We start from the raw sequence: 11,332 nt of genomic DNA on the forward strand, positions 1-11,332 counted from the left end.
GGCGTGAAGGACTGGAAGAGGGTGTTTCGGGGAGTGACAATATCCTGGACAACATGACGAGGGATCAGTACCTGTCAGGAAGGTCCAGACTTTCAAGGATGAGGCTTAGGAGGCAGAGATGAGAAGGCTAGAAGGCAAAAGGCTTGGAAAGCCTCATAGTTGCATTCGGCGGCCCCTAATAGATTTCTCATTCGTCTTTCAGTTCATGAACAAATTCCTTTCCTGCCTGAAGTTTAAGACCCTGCTTCATCTTTTTTTTTTTTTTTCGAAACGGAGTTTTGCTCTTGTTGCCCAGGCTGGAGTGTAATCGCACTATCTCGGCTCACCACAACCTCTGCCTCCCGAGTTCAGGCGATTCTCCTGCCTCAGCCTCCTGAGTAGCTGGGATTACAGGCGCACACCACCACGCTCGGCTAATTTTGTATTTTTAGTAGAGATGGGGTTTCTCCATGTTGGTCAGGCTAGTCTTGAATTCCCGAACTCAGGTGATCCACCCGCCTCGGCCTCCCAAAGTGCTGGGATTACAGGCGTTAGCCACCACGCCTGGCCAACCCTGCTTGATCTTATTGTACTTTATCTGGCCAGTCTTGGTCTCCGCTCTGTAATCCCTTTGTTGGTCAGGAGGACATTTCTCCATCCATCAGATACATTGTATCAGGACAAAGCCTAAAATTATGCCAGCTGGTGAAAGAGGATGTCTACAGGATCTAGCTCCAGAATCACAAGCGGAGTAAAGAGTGGATTTAGTGTCGACAGGCAATAAGTCAATCACTGGCACACCTGTCGTGCTTATTCACTTACTTAGGTAAGTCTATTCTCTAGTGTATTTTTCACATCCATATATCTGAACCCTGTCTACCCTTCAGGATCCCCAAAATGCCACCTCCTTATGAGAGCTTCCCACACTATTCAAGAACACATGATTCCTCATTTCTGTGATGCTCTTTTGTTTCTTCTTTGAGACAAGGTCTCACTCTGTCACCCAGGCTGGAGTGCAGTGGTGTGATTATGGCTCACTATGGTCTCGCTTTCCTGGGCTCAAGTGATCCTCCCGTCTCAGCATCCCAAGTAGCTGGGGCTACAGGTGCTCACCACCACGTCCCGCTAATTTTTGTATTTTTTGTAAAGATGGGACTTCACCATGTTGTCTAGGCTGGTCTTGAATTCCTGGGCTCAAGAAATAGCCTGCCTTGGCCTCCCAAAGTGCCGGAACTACAGGTATGAGCCACGGTGCCTGGCCATGTTGAACTCTTAACTGTGAATTATATGCTGTCTTGTATCACTTGGATCTAACAGTGTTTTTAAATTACAAAATAAATTCATGATTTTTAAAAAAGTCATATTCTCATCTCCCATAGGTTTCCACTGTTAACATGTCAGGCGTGTCCTTTCAAACTTTTGTTTTCCCATATCTTTTTGTTCCCATATAGAACAAAAGATATTATTTTTATTTGCAATCCTATTTTACGTGCTATTGCCTTTAGTTGTTTTGTTTTGTTTGTTTGGTTGATTGGTTTTGTTTTGCTTTTTTTGGAGATAGGGTTTCCCTGTGTGGTCCAGGGTAGACTCAAACTCCTAGGTTCAAGTCATTCTCCCCACTGAGCCTCCCAAGCAGCTGGGACCCCAGGTGCCCGCCACCACATCAGGCTATTGCTTTTCATTGTTGATGAGTGTTGGTTCTGGCTCCCCAGTGAGGCTGCTAGTTCTTTCACGGCCAAGTTGGGATCTTCTACTTTCCCTCTCCTCATAGAAAGACTTGCTGAGTTTCCAGCTGCAGCATCACAGCCATCCTTGTCCCAAGCACCAACCCTACTCGGACACAGGAGGGCGCTGAGAAGCTCTGCCTCCACACTCTGATAGAGGTGTGACATGATGTCCAGACTAGTAAGGGTATTTTTGCTTTGTTAAGGCCAAGGTCCCAACTTATTACCCAAATTCTCCTAATTGTTTTTGTTTTGTTTTGTTTTTTGACACAGGGTCTTGCTCTATCGCCCAGACTGGAGTGCAGTGGCACAATCTCAGCTCACTGTAGCCTCCTCTTCCCAGGCTCAACCTATCCTCCCACCTCAGCCTCCCAAGTAGCTGGGACCACAGGCACATGCTACCACACTCAGCTAATTTTAAAAACTTTTTGTAGAGACAGGGTCTCTCTGTGTTGCCAGGCTGGGCTCGAACTCCTGGGATCCAGTGATCCACTGCCTCAGCCTCCCAAAGTGCTGAGATTATAGGCGTGAGCCACCTTGCCTGGCCAAATTCTCCTAATTGGATCTCTGTCATTGTTATTAATAACAATAATCATAGTAGCTTCCCTTGACTGCACATTTACAATGAATCAGGCGCCATGCTTAATCACCTGTCTGTATTATCACTCTTGATCCATACAGCATCCCTATCAGATAGGTACTATTTTTATTATGCCTCCTTTGTGGAGAAGGAGATCAAAGCTCAGACAAATAGCTTTACACAGAAATGTAAGTAGCAGAGCTGGGGTAGAACTCAGAGACATGCCTGTTGACCACGGTACTGCATGAAGAGCCCTATGTGTTCAGCATCTGGAGTCTTTGTCTCCACTCCTATAAAATCTGAGTTCTACGTCACTCTTTCCACCCTGTGCCTCCTCCCCTAGAGACAGGAATCCTGCCTTAAGCCAGGTGGCTAGAGGCCCTATTACTTGGTAACTGACCTCAACCACTAATGATTGGATTTCTCAGTATCTCTACTCTTGCATTCCCTGACACTCTGAGGCCTGCCTATTGAGATCATTCTGGTTTTTTTTTCATCAATAGTGGTGCTTTAGGCATTTTAAGCAGGATAATTATTTGGGTCAGACTGTCCCATGCACAGAATTCCCAGACGCAAGATGCCAGCAACATCCCAGTCACAATATCAACCATAACCCACACCTTCATATTTCTACATGTTCGGGAACCAGGGAGGGAGCAGTATTGTGCTGCCTTTGGTTTGGGGTGACCATGCCAGACTCTCAGGGCTGACAAGTTTGCCTAGACTATTGCCTGCGGTTTCCAATTCACAGCCTACAAGATACCTTGTTCTACCTAATGGATGAACTTCTACACTTACAGTTCTATCCTTCTGGTATCTACCCTATCTAGTTTCAGCCATTTGCCCAGTTCTACTGTGGACTTTTTTTTTTTTTTTTTCAAGACAGTGTCTTGCTCTGTCACTCAGGCTGGAGTGCAGTGGCGCAATCTCGGCTCACTGCAACCTCCGTCTCCCGGGTTCAAGCGATTCTTGTGCCTCAGCCTCCTGAGTAGCTGGGGCTACAGGCGCATGCCACCACGCCCAGCTAATTTTTGTATATTTAGTAGAGATGGGGATTCGTCATGTTGTCCAGGCTGGTCTCGAACTCCTGACCTCAGGTGATCCACCCACCTCAGCCTCCCAAAGTGCTGGGATTACAAGCGTGAGCCACTGTGCCCAGCCGTTCTATTGTGGACTTTTATTTATCATTTATTGTGTATCCGGCATTTTTCCAAACATTTAGTTCTCACAACCACTTCATGAAATTAATATAAATTTTTAGTTGTTGTACATATTTGCTGGGTACATATGATATTTTGGCTACATGCATAGAATGTGTAATGATCAAGTCAGAGAATTTGGGGTGTCCCTCACCTTGAGTATTTACTGTTTCACATGTTGGGAGTATTTCAAGTCCTCTCTTCTAGCTATTTTGCAACATACAATACATTGTTATTAACTATAGTCATCGTACTCTGCTACTGAATATATTAAGAAATATATGGAATGCTTCACTGACTTGCATGCCATCCTTGTACAGAAGCCATGCTAACCTTCTCCATATCATTCCAATTTTAGCGTATGTGCTAAAGGGAGTACTGGTATTATTAAGCTATATAAGTATGAAATTAGTATAAGGAAACCGAGGCACAGAGAGGTAAAGTAGCTTGATGTTTACAAGGTGGTGTAACCAAACTTTTGGCATCAGCAAATTGACATAGGTCAAAGGAAAAATATGAACTGGAGAAGAATGATGTTAAAAGTCATTTCCTTCGTGGGAGAGTATGTCTATCTAACATTCTGATCCCTTCTGGTGTCAACATTCCCCTGCCTCCTTACCTCACCATTTTTTAGGAAATTGCCTTTCCCCCAAGGCTGTCCATTAGAACGTTCTGTCCCTTCTGACATAGAGCCTGACCTATTCAGTCTTTCCCTGGAATTTTCCAAATTAGAGGTGGAGGAATTGCTCTTTCATCTCAGATGCCAAATTGTAAGCCTGACCTCAGTCTTGCTGATGGTCATCTCTGCTGCACATGGCAGAATCTGAGAGAATGGAGACAAGAGATGAGCGACGGAAAAAGGAAGGAAGGAGGGAGCACTGAACATAGCCAAGCCCGAGGCCAGCTCCAATCCTCTCTGTTCCAGTTATGTGACCCAACAAATATCTTTTATGCTTTCATTCCTTGGAATTGGGTATCTCCAACTTACCCCTATGAGAGATCTACTAACACACTTCTCACCCTCCTAATCTAGGTAAGCCTACATCTCACCCAGATTTCAAAGTAAAACACTCTCCTTTTCATTGATACTTCAATGAAAGTGAAGTGGGCATCAAAAGTGACTTCTCTGACACTGCTTAAAATTGGAAACTTTTCTGTCGTGTCTCACTGGAATCAATGTGCAGGACACAGGGAATAGTCATTGTAGGCCTCAGTTTACACCTACCCAGCATGCGCAGTTGCTAAAGCAGGTAATCAAATCACTTTTCTGTGTTGTGTAAAACTGAACTTTGAATTTTTCCTTTAGGGTTTCTCAGTTTGGAAGCCATTCGTGGCTCTCATGCGGAGTTTCTACAAGTTCTGTATAATTTACTTCAGTGCTCAAGACCAAACTGCATCATCTTAAATTGGATTCTGAGCTGTATCTGTTCTGAGAAACAAGAAGTGTTCTCTTTCTAAATCTCTGGGCAGACAAGACAAGCCTGGATGACTGTTAAAATCCCTAGATGATTGTGGGAATGTTCCTGGATGTCACGGTCCTCTTTGGAAAATATTGTGAAACTTTAAAATACGTAATTATAAGACTTGAAAACTGTTTTACCAATAGAAACTATGACTAACATATGTATATGCAACATCAGAATCATGAACCATGAACCCAAGAGTCAACCCCAAAAAAGGAAAACATAAAAAACAAGCTCCCAAATTCACAGTGGTAGATTATTTCCAATTTCCTGTAAATACTTGGCTATCCTTTTGTTTTGTGCTAAAAGGCAAAAAATGGGGTGTCCTATAAGTTAATAAAAATGCAGCTAAAAGCAGAATTGATTCCATTTCTTAAATAATTTTACAAACTGGGCAATCAACAACAACTTTTTAAAACTTAAAAACCATGACCAAACAAAGCTGGAATGTGATCCTACCATTTCCATGAGGCAGTAAGCTACCCCACCCTGGCTATTTTTCATACAAATATTATTTATGCTAAAATATAATGGGTTGAGCTGGGCGCAGTGGCTCACGCCTATAATCCCAGCACTTTGGGAGGCCAAGGTGGGTGGATCACCTGAGGTTGGCAGTTCGAGACCAGCCTGACCAACATGGAGAAACCCCATCTCTACTAAAAATACAAAATTAGCTGAGCATGGTGGCACGTGCCTGTAATATCAGCTACTCGGGAAGCTGAGGCAGGAGAATCGCTTAAGCCCAGGGGGCGGAGTTTGCAGTGAGCCGAGATCGCGCCATTGCACTCCAGCCTGTGCAATAAGAGCGAAACTCCATCTCAAAAAACAAAACAAAACAAAACAAAAACAATATATATACATATATACATATATATATAAAATGGGTTGTTACTCTTACTTGAGGTAAATTAATATTTCAAATTATTTTTTTCTAATTTCTAACATGCTAAACATAGAGATAGCCATATAAGTAAAAGCCTTTTGAGGTCCACATGAATTTTTAATAGTAAAAACTGGTCCTGAGACCAAAAAAGGAAAAGTTTGAGAACTGGTGCCATAAAGTACTAAGTACTAAATTTTTTTTTTTTTTGAGACAGAATCTCACTCTGTTGCCGAGGCTGGAGTGCAGTGGTGCGACCTTGGCTCACTGCAACCTCCACCTCCTGGGTTCAAACAATTCTCCTGCCTCAGCCTCCCAAGTAGCTGGGATTACAGGCAACTGCCACCACGTCCAGCTAATTTTTTTTAATTTTTAGTAGAGATGAGGTTTCACCATGTTGGCCAGGCTGGTTTCAAACTCCTGACCTCAAGTGATCAGGTCACCCTTGTCTGCCACCCAAAGTGCCAGGATTACAGGCGTGAGCCACTGCACCCAGCTCTAAGTACTAAAATATTAAGCCCTGATCATCAAAGGAGAGGGCTGTTTCCGATGATATTCAGTGCTCTGAGTACAAACTGCCCCATCTCCTGCCTTCCATGGGCTCCTATCTCCGGACTAGAAAGACACAAGAATCAAAGGGAGGAAGACAAGGAAATAGAGATGTTTTCGGTGAAACTGCACACTATCAATACCTATATGACAAAACTTCTATCAATGGGAGGGAGGCCCTGCCCACAGCAAGGCTTTGGGACACCCAAGACTGATTCCAATAGACCCCACCATTCCCATAGTCCAAGCTCCTACCTATCATCAGTGGAGGTGCCCAGCACAGCCCATAGGAGATGGCATCACCAAGGGCAACCGAGGTATCTCCTTTGGCAGGCCATTGAGACCTTAGCAACCAACATCACCAAAGAGGGCTACAACAGTAGAAGAAAAGGGTGGATGCTATGTGGTAACTGAGAAGGCTCATTGACGAGCACATAGGAGATATCCACTGAAGACAAAATTTAAAATACCTGGAACAGAGATGAGGTCCTGAAGGTAGATCCTAGAGCCAGCAAAATACAGTCTAAAACTCCTAATGTCACCCCAATTTAAACTCTGAAGCCTGGTTAAATTACAGGTTAGGTGTTTACAATTAAAGAATACTAAGAAAAATGCTTTAAAAATGGCATATTGGCTGGGCATGGTGGCTCATGCCTACAATCTCAGCACTTTGGGAGGCCAACGTGGGCAGATCACTTGAGGTCAGGAGTTCGAGACCAGCCTGGCCAACACAGCAAAACCCTGTCTCTACTAAAAATACAAAATTAGCTGGGTGTGGTGACATGCACCTGTAATCCCAGCTACTTGGGAGGCCTAGGCAAGAGAATTGCTTGAACCCAGGAGGCAGAAGTTGCAGTGAACCGAGATCATACCACTGCACTCCAGCCTGGGCAACAGAGTAAGACTCCATCTAAAAAAAAACAAAAACAAAAATATCTTGTTATTTGCATGATGGGATTACAGATAAAAATGTTTATTTCCTTTTTTATATTTCTCTGTAATTTTCTAAATTTTCTATAAGAAGCATGCACCCTTTTTAATAATGTGATACTTTTTAAAAAATCAATGGTACAAAGTAAAAATATGTACTATTTATATGGTACCTTATAGCAGCAGTGCTTAATTTTTTTGGTCTCAAGATCAGTTTACACTCTTAAAAGGCTTTGAGAGCCTCAAAGAACTTTGCCTATGTGGTTATATCTGACAATATGTACCATATCAAAAATTAGAATTAAAAAAAGTTTTAGGCCGGGTGCAGTGGCTCACGCCTGTAATCCCAGCACTCTGGGAGGCAGAGATGGGTGGATCACCTAAGGAAAAGAGTTCAAGACCAGCCTGACTGACATGGTGAAACCCTGTCTCTACTAAAAATACAAAAATTAGCCAGGCGTGGGTGGTGTACGCCTGAAATTCCAGCTACTTCGGAGGCTGAGGCAGAGAATTGCTTGAACCCTGGGAGGTAGAGTTTGCAGTGAGCTGAGATCGCGCCACTGCACTCCAGCCTGGGTGACAGAGCGAGACTCTGTCTCAAAAAAAAAAAAGAAAAGAAAAGAAAAAAGAAAAAATTTTAACAGATTTTAGATTATTAATTAATTAAAACAATAGTAACAACACATTACATTTTAACATAGATAACATTTTTCTGGAAAATATTTTATCTCCAAAAGAATTAATGAGAAGAGTAACAATGTTTAACATATTTGTGAAATCTCTTGAATGTCTGACCTATTAGAAGACAGTTGGATATCTTCCATCTCCTTCTGCATTCAATCTGTTACAAATATCACATGTCCCATAGCTTCTGGAAACTCCGTTGCATACTTGTGAAGAAAGGCAAATAGGCCAGGTGTGGTGGCTCACACCTATAATCCCAGCACTTCAGGAGGCTGAGGCAGGAGGATCACTTGAGTCCAGCAGTTGAGACCGGACTGGGCAACATAGCAAGACCCCGTCTCTATAAAAACTACAAAAAGTTAGCTGGATGTGGTGGCACGTGCCTGTGGTACCAGCTACTTGGGAGGCTGAGGTGGGAGGATCACATGAGCCTAGGAGGTTGGGGCTGCAAGGAGCCATGATCATGCTATTGCACACCGGTTTAGGCAACAGAGTGAGACTCTGTCTCAAAAAATAATAATAATAAAATAAAAAGAAAGGAAAATAACATCTTAATATTATCATAAAAGTAGTTTTGATCTTGGGGCCAGGTGCAGTGGCTTACACCTGTAATCCCAGCACTTGAAGGCCCAGGCAGGATTGCTTGAGCCCAGGAGTTCAAGACCAGCCTAGGCAACATGACAAGACCCTGTCTCTGCAAAATATACAAAAGTTAGCCGAGTCTGGTGGTGCACACCTGTAGTCCCAGCTACTTAGGAGGCTGAGATGGGAGAATCACCTGAGCCTGGGGAAGTCAAGGCTGCAGTGAGTTGTGATCACACCACTGTACTCCAGCTGGGGTGACAGAAAGAGACCCTGTCTCCAAAAAGAAAAAAAAATAGCCAGGCATGGTGGCTCATGCCTGTAATCCCAGCACTTTAGGAGGCCAAGACGGGTGGATCACTTGACGTCAGGAGTTCAAGACCAGCCTGGCCAACATGGTGAAACCCCGACTCTACTAAAAATACAAAAAATTAGCCAGGCATGGTGGCACATGCCTGTAACCTCAGCTACTCGGGAGGCTGAGGCAGGAGAATCCCTTGAACCCGGGAGGTGGAGGTTGCCGTGAGCCGAGATTGCGCCACTGCACTCCAGCCTAGGCGACAGAGCGAGATTCCATCTTAAAAAAAAAAAAAAAGTTTTGATCTCGGAAACCTCCTGCAAGGGTCTGGGGAGCCCCAAGACTCCCTGGACCACACCACTGCTTTATGCTTTACAAAATACAAATACATTCACAAATTTCATTCAACGCTCCCCAAAATATTTTAGTTGGGCATGTTTTGAAACAGATGAAGAACCTGAGATTTAGAAAGATTAACCAGTTCATCCAGATCACATGCTCAGATTTCTGTGTTTATACTCTGAATCTAGGACTGGATTCCAGATAACTACGACATCTCCCCTGTAAAAGCTTTTTGATCACTCACCTTTACCTAGATAAGCAACTGCCTGGGACACTCAAAGAATTTTTACACAATGATTAGAATAGCTAATATTTTAACTCTAGAATGTGGTAGAAAAATAGAGATCCAAAGAAGTTACATAAAACAGAGCATGACAAGAGAAAAAAAGCACAAGTCTTGGGAGGCAGTAGCCCTGAAGTCTGGATGCCAGTCCTTCACTTGCTGTGTGACTTGAGACAGGTGGCTTTACCTCTCTGGGCACTAGGATTGCCTAATCTGAAAAATGAGCTGATGATCTCTTACCAGCCTGAAGGCATGGGCTGGATCGGATGATTGCCCAAGATCCCTCCTAGTGGAAAGGCTGTCATTTACAAAAAAATCCCAGTCATTTAGAAGGCTAGGAATATAATTCAACTGAGATGGACTCTCCTCTTGAAAGTGTAGTCCCTATGATTTTGCCATTTTCTCTAATGTAGTATTTGGAATTTAGGATTTATTGAAAGAAATTTTAGTCACCTTTTCTTTAACTCCTTCAAATTTTGTCCAGAAAACTCAGGCTTGAGAATAATTTCAGCCTTGAAATCACTTGAAAAACTGGTATGTAGGAATCCAGTGCAATTCAACACATCCCACAAATGTACTGTTTACTGTTGTGTAGCAGATGTCATGAACACTTCATTTTCTTTCCTTCTCTTTCTTTCCTTCTTTCTTTCTTTCTTTTTTTTTTTTTTTCTGGAGTCTCGCTCTGTTGCCCAGACAAATATACTGGCGTGATCTTGGCTCACTGCAACCTCCGTCTCCTGGGTTCAAGCAATTCTCCTGCCTCAGCCTCACGAGTAGCTGGGATTACAGGCGCATGACACCACACCCAGATAATTTTTGTATTTTTAGTAGAGACGGGGTTTCGCCATGTTGGCCAGGCTGGTCTCAAACTCCTGACCTCAGATGATGCACCCACCTCGGCCTCCCAAAGTGTTAGGATTACAGTCATGAGCCACTGCGTCCAGCCACTTGATTTTATTTCTAAGCTTTTTCTTCATTTTTTTATTATGGTAAAATATACACAACATAAAATTTACTCTTTTAAACGTTTCTAAGTGGCAGTTCAGTGGCGGTAATTACACTCACATTGATGTACAACCATCATCACCATCCATCTCCAGAACTTTTTTATCAGCCCAAACTGAAACTCTGTACGCATTAATAATAACTCTCAATCTCTCACTTCCCCCTTGTCCCCAGCCCCTGGGAACCACTATTCTACTTTCTGTCTCTATGAATTTGCCTATTCTAGGTATCTCATATAAGTGGATTATATAATATGTGATCTTTTGCGTCTGGCTTATTTCACTGAGCAGAATGTATTTAAAGCTCACCCATGTTGTAGCATGTATCAGTACTTCATTCTTTTTTTTTAAGTGGCAAAATAAAAATCACATAAAACTTACTATGTTAAACATTTTTAAGTTCGGTAACAATGAGCACATTCACACTGCTGTGCAACTATCAACACCGTCTATCTCCAGAACTCTTTTCATCTGTAAAACTGAAATTCTGTCCACTAAATATTAACTCCCCTTTCCTCCCAGCCCCTGACAACCATCATTCTACTTTATGTCTGTAGGTACCTCATATAATCGGAATCATATAGTATTTGTGTTTTTGTGACTGGCTTATTTCACTTAACATCATGCCCTTGAGGTCCATCCATGCTTGTAGCATGTATCGGAATTTTCTTCCTTATTAAGGTCGAATAACATCGCGCTGTAGGTATATACCACACTTAGTTTATCCAGTCACCCATGGATGAACATTTGGGTTGTTTGTACTGCATTTCATTTTTTTAAGCCTTCATTTGCAGATTAGAGCAACTCCTGAAAACTGTTGGAAGTACAATCTAGT

The 11,332-nt window shown here is 42.9% G+C and overlaps 1 non-coding gene across 1 annotated transcript; it reads right to left on the reverse strand.

The window, feature by feature from the left end:
* Positions 1-3,757: 3,757 nt before the first annotated feature.
* On the reverse strand, positions 3,758-3,861 carry LOC112440185 (U6 spliceosomal RNA). Its single transcript, XR_003028373.1, has one exon. It is a non-coding gene; the product is annotated as a U6 spliceosomal RNA (small nuclear RNA).
* Positions 3,862-11,332: the final 7,471 nt, after the last annotated feature.

This window comes from Pan paniscus, chromosome 5 (assembly GCF_029289425.2).
Source record: "Pan paniscus chromosome 5, NHGRI_mPanPan1-v2.0_pri, whole genome shotgun sequence".
Taxonomy (NCBI): Eukaryota; Metazoa; Chordata; class Mammalia; order Primates; family Hominidae; genus Pan; species Pan paniscus.